General features: G+C 38.2%; 1 protein-coding gene across 3 annotated transcripts in view; it reads left to right on the top strand.

The window, feature by feature from the left end:
- Positions 1-21,561, top strand: part of LOC145662247 (glutamate receptor 1-like) — a 1,126,308-nt gene that overhangs the window by 202,140 nt on the left and 902,607 nt on the right. The gene's annotated exons all lie outside the window — the stretch shown is intronic.

Raw genomic sequence — 21,561 nt, 5'->3', positions numbered from 1 at the left:
ACAACCGGAGAATTTCCATCAATTTGGAAACTCTCTCACGTTCGCCCATTGCCTAAAACCAAAAATCCAACAAAAACAGAAGATCTTCGCCCTATTAGTATACTCCCTGCACTCTCCAAAGCATTAGAGCATATAATACATTACCAATTAACTAAGTTCCTCGAAAAAAATAACATCTTAAATCCGTTTCAGTCAGGTTTCAGATCTCAGCATAGCACTTTCACTGCTCTAGTAAATATCACTGATGATATTCGTGCCGCTATGGATGAACGCCAAGTTACACTGTTATCCCTACTAGATTTTTCTAAAGCTTTCCAAACTATAGGCCATGACATACTGATTGCCAAACTGTCTTCCTTCTACAACTTTTCCCAGTCAACTTTATCTTGGTTTAGCTCCTATTTATCAAATAGAAAACAAAAAGTTGTCACTAATAACATATGTTCTAATACGAAACTGTTCCATGTGGAGTCCCGCAGGGCAGCGTCCTAGGACCTCTCCTGTTTTCCTTATACATCAACGATTTACCTGAGCACATCACCCATTGTAAATATCACTTATATGCAGATGATATACAATGCTATTTAACCACTAATCCCCTAAATTTAACCACCGCGATTGATCACTTAAACAGTGACATTGAAAGTATCTGCACATGGGCACGTAAAAATGGACTGCAAGTAAACCCAACCAAATCAAAATATATCATGCTTGGTTCTCGTAAACTAATCTCCACAATCAATATTACAAGCCTACCGAATGTTCTTGTAAACAATGTAGCCATTCCTGTAAGCGATAGCGTCAATAACCTAGGACTCCAGATCGATAAATTCCTAAATTGGACAGACCATATTAATAGAGTATGCAAGAAAGCTTACGGCTCTCTCCATTCTCTTCAGCGTTTAAAAAACCTTCTTCCGGAATCCATTAAAGCGTCCCTGGTTCAGTCATTGGTAATCTCTCATTTAGATTATTGTGATGCAGCATATGTTGATTTAACCGAAGATCTGGCAAAACGTTTACAGCGCATTCAGAATGCCTGCGTTCGATTCATATTTAATAAAAAGCGCTTCGACCACATCTCCCATTGTTATCAGAAACTAGGATGGTGCAATCTTAATACCCGCCGCCGCATTCATTCTCTAACACTTTTATATAAAATAATTAATAGCAAGAAACCTACTTATCTATCCTCTAAATTTAAATTTCTCGGCGATACTCACCCACAAAATACCCGTTCTAAAGGAAATACAACTCTCGCTGTTCAAACGCACAAATCTAATTTCTTTTCCAAATCTTTCACACTATTTGCCACCAAAGCTTGGAATGACACCCCTGAAAGCATCAGAAACTCTGGTTCAGTGTTGACTTTTAAACGTCGGCTTAAAGAATATCTTTCTAATGAAGGTCTTCAGTAAAAAAAAAAAAAAAAAAAAAAAAAAAAAAAAAAAAAAGTTACACACGAAACTATTCCTGGCGTTACCATGCAGTCGTTTTTTTTTCTATTTCTATTTCTTCTCATTTTCTTTTCTATTCCCTTCTGATACATGTGTATGAACGTATACATTATAGACAATCACTTAAGCAGGTGCATCATTTTATCTATAGATAGTAAATCATAGGAATGTATTTTATGTTATATATAATCAAGATTGACGTCTTTGTTTCTTCTTGTATAGTTTAACATATCTTTAGCATTATCTCTTGTTTGTTTTAGTGTTTATTTTATATGTAATAAGTTTTATTTTCATTTTTCATGTTTTATTTTCTGTATTGTTATGTATGTCGGTAACTCTTTAACATGCCAAACTGCATATCATTTTTATTCTCGTCGTAAAAAAAAAAAAAAAAAAAAAGATCCGACTGTATAAGAAAAATGTAAATGGTTGAGTGGAAGAAAAGGTTATGCCTTAACTCCGCCATTTTAAATAAGAAATAAATAAATAAGAAATAAATAAATGTAATTGTCAAGAGTCATGTCAGAAGGACAAAAAGATAAATAGTTGAACAAGTGAAACCATAATACGGAATTATATATGGACAATTTCTAAATACTGCAGAGTAGTCTACAGAAGAACTAATTTAGTACAAGTTTGTTCACTACGACTGGGTATACTCGAAGTTAAAGAAATACGACTTAATTTGCATATCAGTAGAAAAGTAAATAAAGATACGAATTATTTGTGTCCACTTTGGCTCTGACCCATTTGTACATAAATAGAGACCAAAGATACTTCTGACTTCAATTAATGCCTCTCGTGGGGTTTGTATGACACCCGCCCCCCAAGAAAGTACGGCATTTCGATGTATTTTATCAATAGTAAACCTTATTAAAACAACAATAACAACAAACTATTTTAAAAAGTCAGAGAATAAACATTCGTGAACTTATATTACCTGACCAGGATAGCAGTGCGGTTTTGGGAGGATGGCGCTGCTGTTGTGTTTATATCAGTTCCAGGGCAAGCGCGGTGGGACAGGAGAGCGGAGAGTTTCACTCTGCAGTGTATCCAATGTTTTTTAAAAGTTGCAGTTTGGATGTTATGCATATCCTAATCTCTTTCAGCTTAATAAAGAACGCCATAAGTTATGTAGTTGTAGTGAACCATTCCTGCAGTAATACAGATGTATTGTGAATAGTGATATATGAATGGAAATTACCAATTTAAGAACAACATAGTACAATTGACAATTCAGTGAGCTTCTACCGTGTATTAAGCAGATTGTATAAAAATTCATTACGTTTTATTCGATGTTATAAAACAGGAGCAGCCTGTAAAACGCTGCTCGCTAGTTTGTTCGCAAGTTAATATGGAGGGTGTATTTTTGTTGTAGTTGTTTTTTGCTTGTTACTTAAGATGTTCTGCAAATAACTTCAATAACTTTTGAAACTGTTTGTCTTAGCTTGAGCCAGGGGCGGATCCAGGCTGAATGTTTGAGGGGCGGCAGTTCGAAGTCAAATCAAAGTAAGAGTGTATTGCAAAAAAAAAAAAAAAAAAAAAAGTAAAACAACTTTAGAAAAGGAGAAGTAGCTATTGTCTGAAATTTCTAGAACAGAAATGGCCACCTGTGATTTCGAAGGTGGACATTTTTTTTTTTTTTTTAGCAAGAACGCCAATGTAAGTAATTTTTTGCAATCTATTGCTTTATTTGACTTCTGCAACGTAAAACAAAAAAGTAAGGCGTACCTATTTTAGGTTTTATTTTACATTTATAATACAAAGGTGAAAGGTTTTAGGTTTTATTTTTAAAATAAAAATATATCCTATTCTGGGGAGAGGGAGGGCAATTGCCCCGATCGCCCCGACCCCTGGATCTGCCCCTGACTTGAGCATATGCGTGAAGTGGTTTATTACAAACAGGACAAAAAGAACTGTAATAGATTGATTACAAGTAATCCGGTTAGAAACACTGCTGCTTGCATTTTAGTTCCAAAACCGGCCGCCCGCAGTCGTTCGCTGGTCAGGTAATATATATAAAAAAAAAAAAAAGCAAAACATTTTTCGTTTTTTGGTATAAACAATTAAAGAAAAAACAGCTGGTTTAAACCAGCCGACCCTGAACATACCTTTTGCTTCTTCCTTCATTGTGCAAGTAAACTAAAATATCGAGATTATCCATTCGACCACAAGAGAGCATCACACAACAAATCAGAGCCTGGTCACGTTCCTATGAATCGCTGTGAACAGGTTGAAGATTTTTTTCCTTTGATTTTGAGGAAATAATATTTTCTTTTGCTTCTGTACACGAATTCGTAATCGAGTTACTGACAGAGTGCTAATCAAGAAATTTACTATAATAATTCAGTAAAGGACTCTCAGAAAAGTGCAAAATAGTTGGACTATAAACAACATGCAATGTAGTTTACCAAGTAGGTCGAAATTACACGTTGTTCTGTTATTACATTACTAATGTATATTTACTTATTCACTACGCTGTACTTCGAAATGTTATGGGTATTCCAATCATTTTGCGTTCTTGGACGATATTTTTATTGGCTTGTACGTCCTTAAAATACAGGGTTTTCATAAAGTATGGACGGATTTAATTCGCTTATAATTTACATAAAAATGCTCATATTGAAATCAAATAAAGTGCAAACGGTAGCGGAAGGATTAAATTTTTACCTGTAATCTGCACCAGCTCAGTTCATTCACCGCCACACCTCCAACTGGGCGCCATTTACGTCCACACATTCGCGTAGGCGGCGCTGGAGTCCACTCACAGCGTTCCGCCGTGTTTGATCCGAAATGCCAGCCACAGACGCCCTGATTTTGTCCTTTAAGTTCTCCAAACCACTTGGCTTCTTTGCATAAACTTCCATTTTCACATGACCCCAAAGCCAGAAGTCGCAGGGGGTAAGGTCGGGTGATCTTTTGCGGCCAAGCGGTCGGGCCACCGCGGCCAATCCATCGGTTAGGGAATCTCTCGTCAAGGAACTTTCTCACCTTGATTGCATAGTGAGGGGGTGCCCCGTCTTGTTGGAACACGATGTCGTTCTAGATTCCACGTGCCTCCAGTTCCGGAATGAGGTATTTCTGCAACATATCCAGGTACGAATTTCCATTCACGGTCTCCTCTTCAAAAAAGAACGGTCCAATCAGATGATCATAGGACACAGCGCACCAAACGTTCACTTTAGGGCTATCTCTCTCATATGTCTCAAATTCCTTTGGGTTTTCCGTGCCCAAAACGCGACAGTTGTGTCGGTTAACCTTCCTGGAGACATGGAAGGTTGCCTCATCTGAGAACATGATGGCTGAAAGGAGAACATCACCATGTTCCAACTGCTTGAGCATGGCGTCACAGAAGTTGAACCGGATGTCCAAATCTTCATCATGCAGATCCTGGACTATCTTGATTTTGTAACCTTTGGCCTTGATCGTCTTCTTGGCTATCTTAAACACGGTTGTCTGTGGAATTCCGAGTTCCATGGACCGTCTAGGAATCGACTTCTGTGGGCTGTTGATGATGCTTTCCCTTACCGTGCTCACTGTTGCAGGCGATGTTGGCGGCCTCCCACTTCGAGGACGGTTCAGGATGCTTCCTGTCTCCAAGAACTTAGCATGCCACTTTCGGATTGCACTCTCAGTCTGTGCCGGCTTTTTGAACTCTTTGGTGAACTTTCGACACACCAGAATTGGTGATTTTAGCTCTGCTTACCACAGAACACATTGCGCTTTCTCTTTCACCGACGCCACCTTTGATACGGTAAAAAAAATAGTCTTCTCAGAGGAGTTTTTTATTTATTTATTTCTTTAAAAGACACACACACCAATACAGCTTACAACTTACTTTTAACAGTCAACATTGAAACAACAAAGAAAACAACAATGGATGGAATTTGGTAAGAAACTGACCCTTGCCCTCCCTCTCCCTCTCTCAACGTGTTCAGAGTTGCCGCTTATCTAATAGTGTTGCCAACTAAAAATTTAGTCCTTCCGCTACCGTTTGCACTTTATTTGATTTCATTATGGGCATTTTTATGGAAATTATAAGCAAATTAAATCCGTCCAGACTTTATGAAAGCCCTGTATTGATATTGGCAAACACATCAAAGTTTCGAGCGATTACTTTGTGTAACGTCAAAGTACCCTTAAGAGCCTGATATACTAAAAATAGTACAAAACTTACTATTTTTCTTTTGCTTGCTTCTATAAGTGAAAGGAGCTAATGAAATGCAACTTACCACAATGTTATTCTACAATGGAAAATATGAACCGGAAGAATTTTCAGTGTTACCATCCATGGAAATTACAGTATTGATAGAGTAACATTTCCCCAAAATCTAAGTTAAATCAGCGACTAGAGAAACGAACGCAACTGCATTTGATTACGTATCATGTTGTTTTGTTATCCTGTGAACTACTTTTTAAATAACATTATTTTTTAATTTTAATAACTGTATGTTAAAACTATTTTGTTTATTACAAACTAAATGCAACTATTATTTAAAAAAGTAGTTCACAGGATTCCAAGATAATATGATACGTGATCAAATGCAGTTGAGTTCGTTCCTCTAATCTCTGATTTAATTTAGATTTTGGGGTAAATGTTATTCTGGCAACACTGTAATTTCTATGGATGGCAACACTGAAAATTCTTCAGATTCATATTTACTGTTGTAGAATAACATTGTGGTAAGTTGTATTTCATTAGCTCCTTTCACTTATGAAAAACAAGCAGAAAAAAATGGTAAATTTTGAGAAAATCTGGAGCACATATTATATTCATAACCATAAAACTCATTTAGAAACATAAATATGCCATTTTAAATTGTTCTGTATCATAAGATATAGCAGCAGTCACATCGTGCTTCCCGATGCAGAAATTTTTGATCTCAAAATTTGTATGAAATTTACACATTTACAAGTAGTATAGGCGTGACTGTTAGAAGTATTGTGTTGTGTCACTGTTAGGATCAGACAGTCAATGATGGATACATTCTACTACTCAACAATGGATATGAACAAATGAACAACATAATCTACTAGAATACATACTTCCAATAAACTGCACCAACGAACGGTACATGCTATACATAAGTGTTCAGGTAATCTAATTTACAATTGAAAGTTACTATGGTTGTGACTCTTAATCTCTTGAACCACCCTATCGATCTCGATCAAATTTTCAACATAGATGACGTTCCGACCTGGGATGGTTTTTATCTATTGACTTTAACGGTAGAGCGTAAAGGAGGGAGAGAAAGGGGGCTATCTATCTATCTATCTATCTATCTATCTATCTATCTATCTATATCTATATCTATATCTATATATATATATATATATATATATATATTTACATCAGCTAATGCTTCTGGCAACAAATACTATTCGAAGCTTTCTTGCACCCACTGGAAAACGTGAAGTATATTAATATTTATTTGCATATATTGTTATTGTAGACTGTTCCCATAATGCCCACCGACTTCGATTTTACAAAATTTGAGAAATAAATTTCACTTTTTATTTAGTGGTCAATTTGAAGGCATTTTGTTATACTACCATTAAGAAACCCATATACATCATATTACGAATCAATCATTATGGAACAATCTCATTTGTGACACGCTGCAGTGGTACCAATCTTTGAAAGTTTCATTTACAACTTTTTTCTTTTTTCTTTTTTAACTGATTTTGTGAGTAATGGTGCATTCAGTATAAAGGTACAACAAGATATTCTCTTTCTCTCTCTCTGTCCCTGTGTGTGTGTGTGTGTTTGTTTCTTTCTAGTTTCCGGCGTAAGCGTGTGGATACTACCAGATATACTTTCGTGTGTACAAATGCTAGTTTGTGTGTGTGTGGCGCGTATATATGAACTATTAATTGGGATCGCGTAGTGGAATTTATCAATATTAGTACGTACATACAAACGGCTGCTACTTCACACGATAACTTTGGACGAATGCGAATTTTTAAATTCTGCTTTTTGCAATAAATAAGTAGAGTGATTCCTCTCGAGGGAGTTCCCCTAAATGGTAGCCCCTACCATGTCCAATTAAATCACAAATTGCCGCAATCGTTTGTACATTCTTTGTACAGAAATGTACAGGCCAAACTTTCGTTTGTACACTATTAGGGGCGCCGCCAGAACGAAAACAAATTGGGGCTGTTTAACTGATACCCCCCCCACCAACATGTTCTATTCAATCACTAATTATCGCAATCGTTTGTACTTCGTTTGTACAGAAATGTGCAGGCGAAATTTTCGTTTGTACACAATTAGGGGCGCCGCCAGAACAGAAAAAAATGGGGGCTGTCTAAGTGGTAGCCCCCCACCATGTCCAATTGAATCACAAATTGCCGCAATTGTTTGTACTTCGTTTGTACAGAAATGTGCAGGCGAAATGTATGTTCGCACGCAATTAGGGGCGCCGCCAGAACGAAAAAAATTGGGGGCTGTCTAAGTGGTAGCCCCCGACCATGTCCTATTCAATCACAAATTGTCGCAATCGTTTGTACTTCGTTTGTACAGAAATGTGCACCCGAAATTTTCGTTTGTACATAATTAAGGGCGCCGCCAGAACAGAAAAAATGGGGGCTGTCTAAGTTGTAGCCCCCCCCAAAAAAAAACAATTCAATCACAAGTTGTCGCATTCGTTTGTGCATCGTTTGTACAGAAATGTGCAGGCGAAATGTTTGTTTGAACAAACTTAGGGGCGCCGCCAGAACGAAAACAAAGTGGGGAGCTGTCTGAGTGGTAGCTCCCCCCACGATGTCCAATTGAATCACAAAGTATCGCAATCGTTTGTACATTGTTTGTACAGAAATGTGCAGGCCAAATTTTCGTTTGTACACTATTAGGGGCGACGCCAGAACGAAAACAAATTGGGGGCTGTCTAGCTGGTAGCCTCCCACCAACATGTCCTATTCAATCACAAATTATAGCAATCGTTTGTACTTCGTTTGTACAGAAACGTGCAGGCGAAATTTTTGTTTGTACACAATTAGGGGCGCCGCCAGAACAGAAAAAAATGGGGGCTGTCTAAGTGGTAGCCCCCCCCACCATGTCGAATTGAATCACAAATTGTCACAATCGTTTGTACTTCGTTTGTACAGAAATGTGCAGGCAAAATGTATGTTCGTACAAAATTAGGGGCGCCGCTGGAACGAAAACAAAGTGGGGGACTGTCTAACTGGTAGCCCCGCACCAACATGTTCTATTCTATCACAAATTATCGCAATCGTTTCTACTTCGTGTGTACAGAAATGTGCAGGCAAAAGTTTCGTTTGTACACAATTAGGGGCGCCGCCAGAACAGAAGAAAGGGGGCTGTCTAAGTGGTAGCCACCCCACCATGTCCAATTCAATCACAAATTATCGCAATCGTTTGTACTTCGTTTGTACAGAAACGGGCAGGCGAAATGTTTGTTTGTTCACAATTAGGGGCGCCGCCAGAACGAAAACAAAGTGGTGGCTGTCTAAGTGGTAGCCCCCGACCATGTCCAATTCAATCAGAAATAGTCGCATTCGTTTGTACATCGTTTGTACATAAATGTGCAGGCGAAATGTTTGTTTGTACACAATTAGGGACGCCGCCAGAACGAAAACAAAGTAGGGTGCTTTCTAAGTAATACCTCCGCACCATGTCCAATTGAATCACAAATTGTCGGAATCGTTTGTACTTCGTTTGTACAGAAACGAGCAGGCGAAATGTTTGTTTGTACACAATTAGGGGCGCCGCCAGAACGAAAACTAAGTGGGGCTGTCTAAGTGGTAGCCCCCGACCATGTCCAATTCAATCACAAATTGTCGCAATCGTTTGTACGTCGTTTTTACAGAAATGTTCAGGCAAAATTTTCGTTTGTACACAATTAGGGGCGCCGCCAGAACGAAAACAAACTGGGGGCTCTCTAAGTGGTAGCTTCCCACCAACATGTCCAATTGAATCACAAATTTTCGTAATCGTTTGTACATCGTTTGTACAGAAATATGCATGCGTAATTTTCGTTTGTACACAATTAATGGCGCCGCCAGAACGAAAACAAAGTGGGGCTGTCTAATTGGTAGCCCCCACCATATCCAATTTAATAACAAAATATATCAATCGCTTGTACATCATTTGCACAGAAATGTGCAGGCGAAATTTTTGTTTGTACTCTATTAGGGGCGCCGCCAGAACGAAAACGATGTGAGGGTTTGTATAAATGGTAGAAGCATTAAAAAAATGTGTCACATTTATGGAGTATTTTTCTAACAGGACTTAGTTCACACTATTGTGTGGTTTGGTTTGTTCACACTATCGTGTGATTCACTATATTGATCTTATCCTAACGATGATGGAATTAATTTTTTTTTGTTTTTTTATATTTATATTTATACTTACAATGATTATTGCTGAGTTAGTTTTTCACTCCTCGGCTCTTATTATTAAACTTATTCATTATTTCTTACGTGAACTGAATCCTTATGAGAAAAATGTATTTTTTTCTTTCTATCTTGCGCAGAAACCGTTATTCTCATCTCGTACAGGAAATTGATAAGTGGAAGATATAACAAATTCACAAAGTAGACTGTTAAAGGGAAAATTAGAACACAGTATTTTGTTTTATTTGATCATCTTCATTAAACTCATTTTGCAGAAACTATAGAATGCATGGTGAAGTATTTTGGTGCATTCAGCATTCTGATTTACGAGTAGAGTTGCTAACTGGCTGGTATTTGCTGTAATTTTGATTAAGGCCGGTGACCGGTACAAACTTCTTATTAGCCCCCTTCTGACGGGCATTTTGCAATCTGCAATCCAGAATATAACATTGAACATCGAAATTTTTCAACAGTGCCTTTACAAACACAAATTTCCGTTGTATTATACATTATCGATATTTTTTTAACGTAAGGCAGTTTTATTTATTTAACATAACAAATTTGATAACACTTATATTTTATTGTAAAAGAATTTTATTCATTTATTGAGAGTAGAAAATGACTTTTTAAAGCAATTTCCTTTGTTTGAAGTGAAGTTTATAGAATAAATTTCATTTTATGAATCAACTATTGTTACATAAAGATTAATATCCAGTATTATTCATCTGTTTCGATAATTTTAAACAAGTGGCAATTGCTGGTAAATACAATAACGATCAATACAGTCTTCAGTTTCTCATTTGTACAGAGAATTTTGAGGGTGTGCCGGTAATTTTGTTTTCCTGAGTTGGCAACCTATTTACGAGGTTTTGTTTCAACTCTGCTACGTAGTGGCTCCGTACTGACACTCCGCATGCAAATAAGTATGTAAGGCTACCATACGCCCCGGTTTCTTAAAATTTGTCCCGGTGTGCAGAAATTTTCCTTCTTGTCCTGTTTTTTCTTTATTATTATTATTATTAATTACATATCAAAATTTCTGAAAAGATAATAAAATCGACTTATTCCTTTTGCTTTCAATTCCGACAATACTATAGGAACAATTGCATTCTAATCTTTATTATTATTGCAATCGTTGCTTCCCCGGATATAACACGCAATGTTTAAATCCTCCTAAGTAGCACTCTTATCACTAAAAGTAAGAATGTATACCCCGAGGTGGCAACAAATTCTTGTGACGTTGCAGACCAGCCCCGAAAACACATTTTTTTTCTGCTTCAGAAAAACAATTATGCAAATTGCTTTCTTTTAGTTCGCATTTTAGGTTAACAAAAATAAATCAGCCTATTGAAATTTTGAAACAACTTCATAAATCTGGATATTTTTCTTTATAGACATGTAGAGCATGTAAAGGTGGTATGCGTAATAATATTGAAAATGTAATTTTTGCCTAAATATTGTATGTTCACTGATTGCGTTTATATTGTATAACAGCTTCTAGCTTCTATAATAATTTTTAGCACTGTTGATTAAGTATGGACAGTGGCGTATTTACGATTTTGTTTCGGGAGGGGCTTTGCTAACTTCCGGGGGTGCTTTGCCTGAAAATATGAAAATTCTGCAAGATACTTCATATACTTTACTATAGTAAGTAAGATTTCGGTGGGGAACTTGAGCCCGGAAGCCCTCCCCCTAAATACGCCACTGAGTATGGACTATATTAATACATTATTTTAAGTTGTATAACTAGTGCGATACTGTAGTAAAATTCGAAAGATAAAATTAATACAAAATGCAATATTTACTACTAATTTGTAAGATGTCCCGTTTTTTCTGTTTTCAAAAAGTATGGTAGCCTTAAAGTACGCTAAACCATACAAAATAAATTGTACTGTAAATAGTACCCCTCTGATAGTGCTCTCAAACGGGTCGGGTTACGGGTCGGGTTGTCGGGTCGGGTCAGTCGGGTTAGCTCGTGTCGGGTCACTCGGGTCGGGTCGTCACATTCTTCACTTATTTTCTATACGGAATACTATAAAGAGCTTTGTTGTGGAATTCAATTCGAAGTTGGTGAATGAATGATAAATGTGACTAATTGAAGGTGAAATAGTAATAAAATTTTAATTTTACGCTATATTAACTAATTGGTATTGTAATTGTAATTAATATTACTACTGACTTTTTTCCTTTCTGCGTTTCTATGTCAAGTTAAATGTCACATTAAGTGAAATTGAAAGGAAATATCTAGTTAACGTCCCACGTTATGCACCAACGCTAAGAGAGACAGTGATGATGAGAAATAATTGAAGTGGTTGAATGAAGAAAGTGGGAGGAAATGGGAGAACACCGAGAAAACCCATGCACATGGGGTTTGTCCACCAGAAAACTTACTTGGTACGAGCTGGAATCAATACCCATGGACCTTCGGGTCAAACATCTGCCTTTGGGCAGGACACATTATTATTATTATTATTATTATTATTATTATTATTATTATTATTATTATTATTATTATTATTATTATTATTATTATAACTTTAAGAGTGCCCAAGAAAGTTCCGCTGCCTTTTCACCAACACCTTCGAACATTGGTATGTAACCTAAGACGTACCTGGAATATCAAAAATCGTCTCCATCAGCCTCGACGACCTTCTGAAAACGTTCTGGAAGGCCATGGATTCCATCGCAGTCCAACTTGGTGGGACGTGAAGTGAAGAAGGTATCAAGTGCATATTGAACCTCTACTAGCTGTTTGAATTGGCGTTCTCTAAGGTGATTGTCCAAGGAATGGAACAGGTGATAACCGGACGGTACAACGTGGAGTATGGCGGATCCAATAGTGTTTTCCATCCAAGGCGTAGAATGATGTACTGGGTCATTTTAGCCACGTGGGGCTTAGCGTTGCCTTGTAACAAGAGGACCCCTTTGCGATTCAGAACTGCTGGATCCAGACAGTACACAGTTGCATTGATGATCTGACCAGCTGGTAGCAGTTCCCGATGGACGATGCCTCGAACAGTCCACAAAATGCACAGGAGAACCTTATTCTGGCGTAGTGCTGGCTTGGGCTGTTTTTGAACCGATTCATGGGATGCTAACCAACAATGACGGCGCCGTGGAGCTTCGTACAGGACCCACTTCCCATCACATGTCAACACCCTGTTCAGATATTGCTCCTTCCTCAGAAGAGACACCAAAGAAACACAGGTGTCTGCTCGCGTTGCTTTCTGGCTCCAAGTCAAATCATGTAGGACCTATCAACCCAGCTTGCAGTGCTTCCCAAGTTGATGGTGGTGGTGCCGAATGGTTTCTCCACTTACACTGAAAGGTAGTACCAGTTCCTCACATGTCTGTCTTCGCCTCAATTGCTGCCCGAAGATATTTATCTTGAACATCTGTTTGTCTTCCGGCACGTGGTGCGTCTTCGAGTGTTTCGTCACCGTCCTTAAACCGTCATACCACTGCACTCTCCGCGTAGTCACGACACCCTCACCAAAGGCCTGTCATATCTTCCGCTCCGCGGAGCAGCAATTTGAACTCGTACAGCAAACAAGCCCTTATGACGCTCTGTGAAGGCCCCATGTTCACTCAGTCCTTACGCACGTTCACGGTGTATCTGAACAGCCACAACCAAGTAGTATGTTGGATATACTTACTAGTGTTGCTCACGAGACCTGGTTTGGGGCATTCTCGTTTCGAAAATGTGTCGTGAAGGTAGTCTCGTCTGGAAAACTGCATATGTTTCTATTGAAAGAGCTCTGTATCATCTCGTACCCTTTCATGAAAATTCTGTCTCGTCTCGTCTCGTCCAACAACTGACCTTCACCTTATATCCATTCGCATTCAACTCACGGTGTGAGGGCCAATTGAACACAGACCTCTACAAAGAGACAGACCTTTCTTGGTCACTTTCAGATTATTATTATTATTATTATTATTATTATTATTATTATTATTATTATTATTATTATTATTATTGCTGGGGTAGTGATTTGACTTTCTCCGCAATAAAATACTTGCTAATTTTATATAACGTTGCAAATATCTCCTAGATAAATTAATCAAGAAAAAATAAAAGGTAATTCCCTACAGAATGATATTTCAGTGCAATTAGTTCCTTATGATTCTATCAGACAGCAACGCTGTTTTTAAATAGAAAAATCGGAATGTTAACGTGATGAAATTGTTGTTTGTTACACAGCAAACAATATTAAAAGAAGTTCTATATACATTCCTTACTAGAAAATAATGTTGTCTTCAGAACTTTTATTCTTTTAGCCTTCAGAACTTGTCTTCAGAACTCAGTCAAATTTTATTTTGATTTTCGAAGTTGAATGCCTAAATTTTAACATTGGAAATTTGGGTGTGGAGTAAAATAAAGAAGGTTAGCAGGGTAGAGAGGAAAACGAATTAGGAAATGCTGAAAAAATGCAAGAGACGAGAGCAATATTAGACGATATAAGGAAGCGAAAAAATGGACGGATCACAAGTTTCGATCTTGCTAAGGGATTGCATTCTGAGAGATGTAGTAAAGGGGGTGATATCAGGAGAGCGAGAGTGTGTAAGAAGGTAGCAATTGATAGATTGTAATAAGGAGGGTGGTACTTTATGTTGGGTTGCGAGGCAGATATTAGCGGGAAATCGCAAAAATGGAAGCTTCTTACCTAGTTCACAGAAACTGGCCTGTCATTAATGGCAGAACACTGAGGAGGAGGAGGAGGATAATTATACTACAAATAAAAAAGCCGAAACAATGGTTTATGCATAAGAATTGGTCAGCATTTTTTTTTTTCTGGTGGCAGTTTTGTAAGGTTCTAGCTCTCTCAAACTGATTAGATTGTAAGGTCAGGTCACTCGGGTCGGTTGTCGGGTTAGGTCACTTCGGGTTGGTTCACTCGGGTCACTTTGGGTCGGGCCAATCGGGTCAGCTCTGGTCGGGTTGTCGGTCGGGTCAGTCAATTCGGGTCACGGGTGGGGTCGGGTCGGTCTTCAACACATATAATTTCCACGAAAATTACAATATACCACGGTTTATACCTCACTGGACTTCCAATAAAACATTTTCAATGATGTGTTCACCATCTCACCATTTTTGTATGAGGAAATTTCTAGAGGGATTTTGTGGGAATTTGATGGAGTGTAGATTCCTGTGTGTGTGTGTGTGTGTGTGTGTGTGTGTGTGTGTGTGTGTGTGTGTGTGTGTGTGTGTGTGTGTGTGATACGTTACAGGATACAAGATGTCGAGGAAGTGTGTAATAAACCGGACAATTTCTGTTATGTATGTGGGGAGCTGATATTTAAATCACAACGTCGATGTTTTACTCCACTTGTGAGGAAGTGTTATCAGTTATATTTTGGTTGCTGTGTAGGAGACCAAGATAAGAACTGGGTTCCTCACTGCATTTGTTGTACTTGCGTGAAACGTCTGACTGGGTGGGCAAATGGTGGACGAAACATGAACTTCGCAGTACCGATGATCTGGAGGGAACGAAAAGATCATTCTTCAGACTGCTACTTTTGTATGACACAGATAAAAGAAATAAGCAGTAAATCTAACCACACAGTACAGTACCCTAATTTGCCATAAGCAATTAGGCCTTTCCACACAGTGCAGAATTACCTGTACCAGTACCTCTTCCTCATCTTACGGTAAATGAGGATTACGTACTTGAGGCAACTATTGAAGTTCCAAATGAAGATGATGATCCTACTTATGTAGGAAGCACATCTACATTGGATCCCCATCTGATAACTCCGGGTGAACTAAATGACCTCGTACGGGATTTAAAACTCTCCAAGACACAGACAGAACTTCTTGATACTAAACTTAAGGCTGGAATCTGCTACATCGTGACACTAAAGTATGTATTTTTCGAAACCTTCATACAGAGTTTCAAAACTATTATTCTCAAGAAAATGATTTAGTGTATTGTAATAATGTCTGTGCTGTGATGGATACACTTGGACATGCACATAAGTACAGAGTGGAGATTGCTTATTGACTCTTCGAAAACTAGTTTTAAGGCTGTCCTTTTGCACAATGGCAACAAATTTCCTTCAGTGCCTTTGGCTTATGCAACTAATATGAAGGAAACCTATGAAAACATCGAAATAGTGATAGAAAACATTCAGTATGAGAAATACAAGTAGACCGTTTGCTGTGATTTACGCCATTTCTTTGTTAATGGGTTTGCAGCTTGGTTATAGGAAATGTTGTTTCCTCTGCGAATGGGACAGCAGGAACAAAGCGGAACATTACATCAAGAAGGAACGGCCAACGCATGTATTAACTCCTGGACAGAAGAATGCTGTTTATTCCTCACTGGTGAGCCCTGATTAGATAATTCTACCCCCTCTTCACATAAAGTTGGGGCTCTTCAAAAACTTTGTTAGGGCAATGGACAAAAGTAATGCAGGATCTTGTTACCTCAAGGAAAAAATTCCTCGGGTTAGTGAAGCTAGGGAGTTTTGCAGACACCCAAATAAGATGTTTGATTCGTGACCAAAAATTTGAGGATCTCTTAACTCTGGTTGAGAAAGTAGCTTGGTGTCCATTTAAATGTTTAACAGATTTTTTAGGAAACAAGAAAGCCCCAAATTACCGTGAAATTGTGAGTGATTTCCGGCAATCATTCAATGAAATGGGTTGCAACATGTCACTTAAAGTTCACTTTCTAGACTCCCACCTGCATTTCTTTCCTGAAAACTTTGGTGCTGTTAGGATGAGTATGGGGAACATTTTCATCAGGACAATTCCTCCATGGAGAAGAGATACCAGTGACGGTGAAGTTCAAAAATGCTAGCTGATTACTGTTGGACACTTAAAAGAGATGTTCTAGAAACCAAACACAGAAGAAAGTAAACAACTAAAACATATTAGTTGAGGTAAGTAAGTGTCCATTTATTAAGAAGATACCACTCACTTCTATTGTATTATTTATTAAGTAGATATAAAATGCTGACACGGTGTATACATCATTGAAAATATGTTTTATTTCAAATCCAATAAGATATAAACCGTGCTTATATTGTAATGGAAGTTATATGTAATTGTATCTGCAATAATGAATATTGTAAAATGAACAGTACACATAGCATATTTTTATATAAATATGTTTATTTCTCTAGATAGAATAATGCTACTTAGAGGGCTTACTAAGTACAAATCAAGCTAACATACAATATAATTTGTGTGTTTATATACCTAACGTACCCAAGGTACAAGTGTGAAAATGTTTTTTAAAAAAAGAAAAAAGAAAAAGAAAAGAAATTTGAGGGGAAATTTTCCGAAAACACCTCTGTCACGGAAAAAATGAGGGTGATAGAGAAAAACTGATTGCAGATTCGAATTCTACGTGAAAAGGTCTATTAGAATCAGGTATTTTCTTCCGTGTGCCAGAGAAAAAGATTTTTTTTTCGACTAGTGTAATAGGTACCATTTTCAAACTCAGCAACCGTTATTCAAACCGGTTAACGTTGATCGCAGATATTAAAAATACTCACATCCGTATATTATTTAATACAAACGAAAATTTTACTTGCACATTTATGCACAAACGATGTATAAACGATCGCGACAATTTGTGGTTCAATCGAACATGGTGGGGCTAGCACTTAGACAACTCCCCTTTTTTTCGTTCTGTCCACGCACCTGATAGCGTAGAAAAAAAAACTTTCGCCTGCGTATTACTGCTCAAACGATGTACAAACAATTAAGATAATTTTCTTTTGAATCGGAGTAGGGAGGTGCTACCAATTAGGCAGCCTATACTTTGTTATCGTTTTGGCGCGCTCGCAATTGTGTACAAACGAAAATTTCGCCTGCAAATTTCTGTACAAAACCGTAATAAACAAGAGCGACAGTTTGTGGTTGAATTCGACATGGTGGGAGGGCTATCAATTAGAGAGCCCATAGTTTGTTATCGTTTTCGCGGGGCCACATTTATGTGCAAATGAAAATTTCAGCTGCACATTTATGTACAAAGGCGTACAAACAAGTGCGACAGTTTGTGGTTGAATTGAACATGGTGGGAGGGCTACCATTTAGACAGCCCCACTTTGTTTTCGTTCTGGCGGTGCCCCTATTTGTGTACAAACCAGGGCCGGAGCGCGGGGGGGTCGAGCCGTGCCACCACCCGGGGCGGCAAGTCTGATGGGCGGCAAAATTTGAAAAAGAAAAGAATACAGGGGCGGCAAAATTTGAGAAAGAAAACAATAAAAGGGCGGCATGTGAAAGAACCGCCCAGGGCGGCAAAACTTCTAGCGCCGGCCCTGGTACAAACGAAAATCTCGCCTGCACATTTCTCTATAACTATATTCAAACGATTGCGACAATTTGTGGTTCAATTGCACATGGTGGGGGGCTACCATTTAGACAGCCCCCCACTTTGTTTTCGTTCTGCCGTCGCCCCCTAATTACGTACAAATGAAAATTTCGCCTGCATATTTCTGTACAAACGATGCACAAACGATTGCGACAATTTGTGATTGAATTGAACATGGTGATTGGGCTATCACTTAGAAAGTCCCCCACTTTGTTTTCGCCCTGGCGGCGCCCCTAATTATGTACAAACGAAAATTTCGCATGCACATTTCTGTACAAACGATGTAGAAACGATTGCGACAATTTGTGATTGAATTGGACATGGTGGGGGGGGGGCTATCTCTTAGACAGACCCCCACTTTTTTTCGATCTGGCGGCACCCTTAATTATGTACAAACGAAAATTTAGCCTTCACATTTCTGTAGAAACGACGTGGAAACGATTGCGACAATTTGTGATTGAATTGGACATTTGGGGGGGGGGGCTATCACTTAGACAGTCCCCAATTTGTTTCAGTTTTTACGGCGCTCCCATTTATGTACAAGCAAAAATTTCGCCTGCACATTCTTGTACAAATGATGTAGAAACGATTGCGACAATTTTTGCTTGAATTTGACATGGTGAAGTGCTACCACTTAAACAGCCCCCACTTTGTTTTCGTTCTGGCGGCGCCCCTAATTGTGTACAAACGAAAATTTGGCCTGCACATTTCTGTACAAACGATGTAGAAACGAATGCGACAAATTGTGATTGAATTGGATATGCTGGGGTGCTACCACTTAGACAGCCCCCACATTTTTTTCGTTCTGGCGACGCCATTAATTTTGTACAAACGAAAATCTCGCCTGCACAGTTCTGTACAAACCATGTAGGAATGCTTGCGACAATTTGTGATTAAATTGGACATGGTGGAAGAGAATACCATTTAGATAGACCCCACTTTGATTTCGTTCTGGCGGCGCCCCTAATTGTGTACAAACAAAAATTTCGCCTGCACATTTCTGTACAAACGATGTAGGAACGATTGCGACAATTTGTGATTGAATTGGACATGGTGGGGGGGGGGGCTACCATTTAGACAGCCCGCACTTTGTTTTCGTTCTGGCGGCGCCCCTAATTGTGTACAAACAAAACTTTTGCCTGCACATTTCTGTACAAAAGGTGTAGAAACGATTGCGATAATTTGTGATTGAATTGGACATTTTGGGGGGCTAACATTTAGACAGTCCCCCACTTTTTTCGTTCTGGCGACGCCCCTAATTGTCTAAAAACGAAAATTTTGCTTGCAGATTTCTGTACGAACGATGTACAAACGATTGCGACAATTTCTGATTCAATTGTACATAGTGGGGGACTAACATTTAGACAGCCCCCACTTTGTTTTCGTTCTGACGGCGCCCCTAAGTGTGTACAAACGAAAAATTCGCCTGCACATTGAGACCATTTCCGATTGAGTCTGATAAGGGGGGGGGCTGTCTAAATGGACGTCTCCTTTTCACCTCTACTGTAATTAAATTCTTCCTCGAGAAAATCTGTAATCAACATTGTCAGTAGCTACGTCGTCGACTAATATACCTTAACAAGTACAGCTTTATTTTCGTATATTTTACAACAGTTAACCAATTTAAAACTATCGCAAACAAGAATATGTAGTCAACTTCTTAAATACTTCGCTCGCAGGAACCCGTTCAGCGCGTGCAACAAGCAAAAACAACATGTTTGGCGTCTCACAAATGAAAAAGGGGAAAAAAGAAAAGCAAAAGCAGCACGACAGTGCCTTATCGCAGTCAGAGCTGACAACATAGTTTCGGTCGTTACTAACGCGAATAGACCTACTAGCGATGTACAAGAGTTATACAGTTACAATATACGTTGTGCCACAGTAGCGCTACAGGCGGAATGTGCACGAACTACAAATGAATATGTTCCCTTACAAGCATCAGACACTGTTGCACCCTCTTTACATTCTACACATCATTTTTTCTCCCACTTTTTGACCTTGACAAGCAGAAGTACCAGGCTTTCCGAGTTCACAACCATAAACTCTTTGTGTACAGAGTACGTTTTCAGTTCTTCCAATGACTCTGCGCGCGAAGAACAGGGGTGATGATCGGGCTACCGAATACGGAAGTCAGAGACACCCGGTTGCAACTTTAAATGTAAAATACAAATATAGAGCCTTGACAATGCCGTGAGGATGAATATATATATATATATATATATATATATATATATATATATATATATATATATATGCAGTGGAGTCTCGTTAATTCGAACTTGGATAATTCGAAATATTGGATAATTCGAACAGAAGTCCATTCCCCTTGAAAACTGTATTTTAAACAATAGTAAAAAATCGTGAATAAATCGAACTTTTGAACCTATGTTTTGGATAATTCGAAGTAAATACAGTTGAAAATTTTTAATCTTGAACAGATGTAAACAGAAAAATACAGTTTTAATGTGTTTCCAGTTATCCAGATGCATCCATAGGGAAGAGTAATACAAAAGATAAATAGAAAATCTATTTAATGATAAAGATAAAGGTGAGTTGGGGAAGAAGTAAAGATAGAGAACGTATGCCAATCTCATCTTGTTTCAGAATTGGTTGAAAATTTAAGACGAATTATTGATAGTCAGCCAAATGTTATTAATATCGTATTCCACGCAATGCATAAAATTCAAGATTTATTGACCGTACAAAAACCATCAATTCAAGCAAATGAGGTTTACGACTTCTTAAAAGTGAGAACAGAATATTCAAATTGTTACTGGTGTTTAATTGTTTGGGCTATTCAATGTATGTTGTAGTGTTGTACGTAAATATATTTTCCATTGTACACGTAGCTTGAATTATGTGGAGTCAATGTCGTTCGTTAGTTTGCGGGATTCGATCACGCAAATAATAAGTTGCTTTAAAGGTAAAGTCTACACCATATGAATATGTTTTTGATGCACAGTACTTTGGTTTCTTTGTTGTTATATATGTGAAAATGAATGTTATTGGATAATTCGAATTTTGGATAATTCGAAGTTTTTTCGTGTCCCCTTGGACTTCGAATTAAAAAGAGTCCACTGTGTATATATATATATATATAAGGTAAACGCGCCTGAATTCGACAGGCACCCGAATTCGACATACCTGTGCTTAAATGTTGTGAAATAAGCGTAAGATGTCATCCCTGCAATCGTGCATAGAAGTGGCAACATTATGGGAGTGTCTTTTCTCGTGTCAAAAGTGCGGTTACAGTATATGAGTCATATGTATGGAGAAAAGAAGTACATTGTTGTATGTGTGATACACTCTTCGAGAAAAAACACATAATCTTAAGAAAATCATAAGACGGCAGGTTATTTTCGTAAGACTTTTATTAAAGTTAGGTTTACTTCAAGCAAATAGTGGTGCTTTAATGTTGTAAAGGA

This window comes from Thermobia domestica, chromosome 10 (genome assembly GCF_964235325.1).
Source record: "Thermobia domestica chromosome 10, izTheDome1.hap1.1, whole genome shotgun sequence".
In the NCBI taxonomy this organism is placed as follows: domain Eukaryota; kingdom Metazoa; phylum Arthropoda; class Insecta; order Zygentoma; family Lepismatidae; genus Thermobia; species Thermobia domestica.
This window is presented reverse-complemented; position numbering and strand designations above follow the sequence as displayed.